General features: G+C 38.3%; 1 long non-coding RNA gene across 1 annotated transcript; it reads left to right on the forward strand.

Moving 5' to 3' along the window:
* Positions 1 to 2,339: 2,339 nt before the first annotated feature.
* LOC141280862 (uncharacterized) lies at positions 2,340 to 5,553 on the forward strand. Its single transcript, XR_012335177.1, has 2 exons — positions 2,340 to 2,461; positions 5,064 to 5,553. It is a non-coding gene; the product is annotated as an uncharacterized lncRNA (long non-coding RNA).
* Positions 5,554 to 6,865: the final 1,312 nt, after the last annotated feature.

A 6,865-nucleotide genomic window follows, 5' to 3' on the forward strand; every position in this document is an offset into this window, starting at 1 on the left:
TAGGCTACTGATAAGCATTTGCTAGCGATTTACGGATTTCTTATCTTTTACTGTCTGTGATTCTTCCTGATACGGGAAATGGCCACAAAAGACAACATTTCGCACCTCGACTGTCATGAAAATAAACGCTACTTTAAAAAAATATCTTGGTTAGGGTGTGATGCCTACTTAATCCCTGATGCATTCTTCCAGCCGCTGTCCGCCACTATTTTTTCAACACTTAGAAGGCACGACACAACATGAAACTTTGCTCGAAGTATCACCTGGATCTCTACAAATGAACGCAGGCATTGAAAACATTGTTTGTTTACTAAAAAGAAAGGTTTTTAACAACTGACTTTGGCTGTAATGGTGTCCGCTCGCCATCTTTGCCAGACATAAAGAATTGATTTCTGAATGTGAATGAATGAATCTCATATGAGGCGCTCCTTTTTTTTGCAACAAAACACAAATTATCCGTGCAGTTATATTGAACTATGCTTTAGGAGCTATCCATCTTTACTCTCCTCCCTCCTCATGTCACATTCGGAGATCGATACATCTTGACTGGGAAGATGGCGGCGAGCGGATGCCAAAACAAAAAATTACTGGAAAAAAATTTATTTTTGTATTACGGAAAATTTCTGTAATTTATTGTGCCCATTATTTTACGATATTTTTACGAAAACTACCATAAAATAAGGGGCACAATAAATTACAGAAATTTTCCGTAATACAAAAATAAATTTTTTCCTGTAATTTTACATTAAGCATTGGGTCAAAAAGGGACAAACACAGCTTATGGGTTAAATTAACTCAGAAAATTAACTCCACGGCTGAAAATGAGTCCCTCTCCGGCCCTGTACAGTATACCAAACAATGGGTTAAAACAACCCAGCATTTTAGGTTGAAACAATCCAGCATACTGTATGTACAATTATAACCAAACAGGTTGGATTTGTCCCTTTTTTAGTCCCCATTGCTCCAAAAAGCACATTCGACAAAACAAACGATGCTAAATAGCACGAAAAGTGGTTCTTTGCTCGTAATCATAGAAGAACCATTTTTAGTGCCATATAGCACCAGTGTAGCACCTGTGTAGAACCAAATAGTGCTAGGTAGAACCATATGTGGTGCTATATGACCCCGGTATGGTTCTTTATAGGTTCTTCACCGATGTTATATAGCACTAAAAATGGTTCTTCTATGATTACGAGCAAAGAACCACTTTTCGTGCTATTTAGCACCGTTTGTTTTTAGAGTGTGCAATGTTATTGATGTGCCACCTTACTGGAACTGATCTGTATCCATGTATCATTTCACTTTAGAAGATATTATTAACCCACTGGAGTAATTTGGGATACATTAATGATGGATGGATGAGCTTTTTAGACGGCATTTCATATTAAAATGCTTCATGATGGCATTTTAATATAAAATGAATGTGTTCAACAGAAGAAATTAAGTCATATGCATCTGGGATGACACGAGGGTGAGTAAATTATGAGAGAATTTTAATATTTGTGTGAATTATTCCTTTAAGTCCTATTGATAAAATGAAATTGTGATTTGTTGCTATTTAAGTTTCATCAATCGGCATAAAAATCTGTAATAACCTTAGTTTTAACCTGGAACTTTCTGGCACGGTTCTGAGATCACAGGTTCTTCATGACGTTCCACACCCAGAAGAAGACTTCACTAACCACACAAGCAATCAGATGTGAACTTTAAACATAACTGTGCCGTAACTCTCTCATTGACCTCCTGTGGAAAGAGGCCTGGACTAATTTTTAAGATTCCAGCGATTGTTGGTAATTGAAAACATAAGCCATATAATATCACCAAGATGTGTGCGATGTGTCAAAAACAATACCTCGCTTAGATGAATCCTAAAGCTGCGGAATCCGTCCCATGAAAATCGTTTCCATCGTGTGTAGGATAAAAACACAAGCGAACAAATTGAACTTTGACTTGCGTTCGACTGACCTATGAATCATGCTTCAGTCTTCCTGACAAAGTTGCAGTTTGTTTCAGTCGACAAGAGTAATGTACATGTGATGTTCATGATTTCAGGTTCCATTTCCTGTTTGAGTAAAATATAGCTTTAAGTGGGCTAATCAATCTATATTCGCGTTCACGTACGTACGCAGGAGAGCCCAGGGGTCCGGGAAGGACCTGTTAAACGGTTTAGCCCTAAATGAAGCGTGGCCGCATGCATTACCTGTCCCCTTTGACCAACAAGCAGGCAGGGAGGGTAGAGACAGTGTTTGATCTCTATTTAATGATCATCAGTGTCTACAATATGAACGATGCTCCCTGTGTTCACTGCTGTAATCTCCTCAGTGCTTCATCAGGACTGCCTGAGATGCGGTTGTGTCCCAGATCCCCGAACGAGCCAAAACCACACGGTGGATTTCTCATCAGGATCACACACCGAGGTGCAACACACCCGGGTTCCTAAAGGATTTTGAGGCACACTCAGGTTTGATAAATTTTTCCAGTGTAGCGGTGTCTTGGGATAGTCAAAGTGTATGAAGGAAACATACAGGTTGTTTGTCTTCTTTATCTGATGTTGTTTACAGTGAGTGTTAAAGACATCTACTTACATACAAGTACTCTACAAGACAGATCGGGGCATGTTGTCACAGGAAATATTTTGCTTAATGGAACATTTCACAAGACTTTTTTAAAATGTCAAATAAATCTTTGGTGTCCCCCAAGTTTAAGCTCAAAATACCCCATAGATAATTTATTATATTATAGGTGTGAACAAAAATGTGCAGTTTTTGGGTGTGTCCTTTTAAACACAAACGAGCTGATATCTAATAAATGCCAGTGCCGTGGTTGATTAGTGCAGATTAAGGGCCTTTATTATCCCCTTCTGACATCACAAGGGGAGCCAAATTTCAATGAGCTATTTTTTCACATGCTTGCAGAGAATTTATACCACAACTAAGTTACTGGGTTAATCTTTTTCACATTTTTTAGGTTGATAGAAACCTTTTTTACAAAAAAAATACTAACCAACCCTTGGCTATGTATACTGTAAGATTTGATGAGACTATTTCCAGTGCACTTATGTATTGCTGTTCTTGTGTTGCTATATTTGCTTCTATTGTTTACCTCATTTGTAAGTCGCTTTGGACAAAAGCGTCTGCTAAACGACTAAATGTAAATGTAATGTAAATGATAAAACAGTCCCTCCAGAAAAACACGATTATGCGATTGCATGATTCAATGCAAAATCAGCCAAACTTGCAAGTCGCATTTTTTAAATTACGCCACATTTTGCCGCATAAATTGCAGATTTCCGCGCGGAAAATATGCAGGGCTTGCATGATTTCATAATTCTCGCATTTTCGGTGCAAAAAGTCAAATATATCTTAGCAGAAAGATGAAAAATGTTGCATTTACTTCACACAAGAGCAGCCATGTCCCCTGTTGCCATGGGAACGTTATGAAGTGACGTAATTATGCAACGGTAACATCATTAAAATGCTGCAAATCCCGCAATGTTTGCAAGTTCCATATAAAACATATTCCATCACATTTTTTAAAGCAGACATATCATGCTTTTAAATATGTCCTTTTTACATATAAATCATCTATTTGTGGTCTATGTAAAGCGAAACTGCAATGCTTGGGTCTGAATTCCTCATTATTATAGCCCCACAGGCCCCCTTTCTACCCCTTTTCTGATGTGCATCTGAGAGAAACTCGTTTTGGTACTGTCTTTTTAAATGCACGTCATACCCTGCCCCCTCTCCAGGTTGCAGAGGTGACACTCGGTTAAACTCCACCCCGTTCGGCCATTTTTGTAGTTTTATAGCAGAGATACGATTATCTAGCGCCGGCACAGAAACTTTTTATTCACTCGTTATTCACAAAATGTCAACAACGGAAGACTTGTCCATCCAGCCTTACTTGTTCGCGCCAGAGTCGGAAATGGAGCGGGATGAAAATGAAGACGACGAACCTGCAGAACAACGTCTTCATAAGGAGGTATCGCAATGGTGTGTTAATGCCGGCTGTCTTATTTCAGAATATTAACAATTATAAAGTTGACTATTATTCTTAGTTAATTGTAAGTTGTTGTAATATGCTATAACTTAATCCCGGGTTGATGACCACATGCGACATCCGTAGGCTGCAGCCTTCGGATTGATAAACAGCACTGCTAAACCATGACAACCGTGTACTTTAAAAACAGTAAAGTTATTTACAGCTTACTGAAGTGATCTGCTCGTCGTCTCCAAAGATAGAAGTAATTGACCCCTCAATCAGACGAAGTCTATCGGCAAATCCTACTTTATACTGGTGGAGGTTGGTGAAATAGTTATCCTTGAAGTGCTTTGCGCACTAAAAAAATGACATTTCCGTGAAAAATAAAACTCAACCAGGCACAGGTTCAACAACCGAACATTTTGATTTACTCTCTCGTAACTTCTGCATCCTTGAGCTTGGACTACAATATCGCAGCGAGAAATTGAAAATGGCGGATTGCTCGTAGTGTTGGGCTGGAAGTCGATGTCCTTATTTAGCAGTTCCGCTGCAAATACTGTGACGTAATTGTTCAAAAAATGTAATAGATAATAGAAAAATCAGAACCGGTTGGAAAATATGACCAAAACAGAATATAAAGATATCAACAAAGCACCTGAAGAGACTAATTTCAACTTTTATGTACTTCTAAACACTACAAATATACAACAAAATGCATTTAAGAGCTAAGAAAGTGGATTTAGCATGATATGTCTCCTTTAAGAAAACGTGCCACAAGATCAAGGCTTTTTGCACAGAACAATCCCAAAAAAACTCACTTAAACATGAAAAACGATTTTCATGATATGTCCCCTTTAAAAGATTGATGTTTTTTTTTTCAATAAATGCTCCTTTTGTAATGTTTTATTTTGTGTGGGGCAAGTTGTCACAATGAAACTTGACATTAAAAAGTGCATTAGTGGCTAATCTGCTAAACGGTATTAAACATAATTATTCAGTAAAATTTAATGAATGAAAATGCAGGAATCACACACATTTCAAACATGCATCTAACAAACATCATTTTTGTGTGTGTGTTTCAGTGCAGGTGGCTGAGGCAGCAATTTTCACATCTTCTAGAAGTTCTGGGATCTTTCAGTAAAAACAGGTGGGGGAGGCATTGATCCAGAAAGAAGAAAGAGTGTCTGAGTTAAGCAACACATGTTCCATTATTGAAACAAATGCAAGATGTGCCAGAGGACTGCACATGGCCTGTTAGGCAATGACACAAGCCCCTTTGAATGACAAGAGAAGTTCCTCCTAAAAGACCTCTTAGTGATCCACTGACCCCACAAACTTCATTTTTATGCATTACAGTGAGCAGTACAGTCAACATCACTAATGTGTTTTAATAAACCTTAGAAAGATTATACAGGCCCTGTCTGTCTAACATGCGATTACATTGCAATACACATGCTGACCCCTGGAGAGGCGCACGATAAATCTCCACCCTCCTAAATCTACTCCTCTATCCAAACAGCTTGGCAAAAACACGAGCGCCGTGCCACGTTTAATAAAACGTTTAAAAATCAATGTGGGTTACATTTTCTCTATTGTCACATGGGTCTCACCCTCCTCTGTATCAGTGGCGTTTCATTCAGAAATAAAATGTTGAGGAATGCTAATGGTAACTGCAGATGGCTTGCATTGTTCTGAAGGGAAAATAAAAAAATAATAAAACCTGAAGTCAATTTTGGACACATACAATGTGCTTTTTGTCTCGGCGAACGTGACAGTGTTGTTTTATAGCCGTTATTTATTGCCTTATAACGGCAAATCAAATTAGTTCATATTGAATAGCTTGTGAGCGCCCTCGGTGATTGATTCTCCTTGAAAGCTGGAGTTGATACGAACGGTCCGGGCCAAGAAAAATAGAAAGCGCGCGACCCTCATACGGGGGTCCTGCCGCAGGGCTACAGCGGTGTCGCTACAGGGTCACGCTCGCCGGGTGAGGGCTCACGGCTGTTCATTACAGGTGCTAAGTGCTCACCGAGGACCAGGCCTGGTTTCGCAGACAGGCGGACACGCTCCAAATAAAAAAGGAGCTCCGGACGGGCCTTTATGAGTCTGTCGACAAACAGGTCCATTCTTCAGCCATCTCACGGGAAAGGGAGCACAGGCACATGCCGAAATAGCCCCCGGGTCTCCACACCTTCAGAGGTACAGGCCAATTAAAAAGAAATCATATATCAAATATATATTTTTGAGAGATAATGTATTTCTCCAAAAGTCGGATTGATTTTTTTGTTATGTAAGCTGTAATTTTACTAAAATATTGATAATAATAATGAATGATGAGGTGAAATTGTTCATTTTGTTTTAAAATGTTGGTTAAAACATCAACCTTTGGTTCAATTTAGTTAAAATTGACCTTTAAGTTGTTTAAATGGCACAGAAAAAATATATTTTGTGACTATACCACGACTTGCCTTGAGATGGGTTGGGTCACATGCATTCACCATTATTAATTCATTTTGGCTGTCATTATAGTTTATTTTCAAATTATAAATATTTTTTATTTCATAATCAGTTATCTCCCAATTAATGTGAGGACATTACCTGCATGTGTGTTAATTATAAATGTTCCAGAAAGTTTAAAATGTAAAAGTTCAGATGCAAAACCCTGTAAGTGCGTCTTAAATTGTAAATGAGCATTTTTTATCAGGTTCTTATGTTTACATTTAGTATTTCTACTTTAATAGCAATGAAAAGGGTTATTAGTCGGTAATTTTAACAAATGCCATTTCATTGGTATTTAACAAATTTATCTGTCTTTCGCTGCAAAACCCTCTAAGTGCATGCAAGTTTTTTGGCAGAAACCTTCACCAAAAAATCACTTATTTGC

Source organism: Paramisgurnus dabryanus, chromosome 16, assembly GCF_030506205.2.
Source record: "Paramisgurnus dabryanus chromosome 16, PD_genome_1.1, whole genome shotgun sequence".
NCBI classification, from domain to species: Eukaryota; Metazoa; Chordata; class Actinopteri; order Cypriniformes; family Cobitidae; genus Paramisgurnus; species Paramisgurnus dabryanus.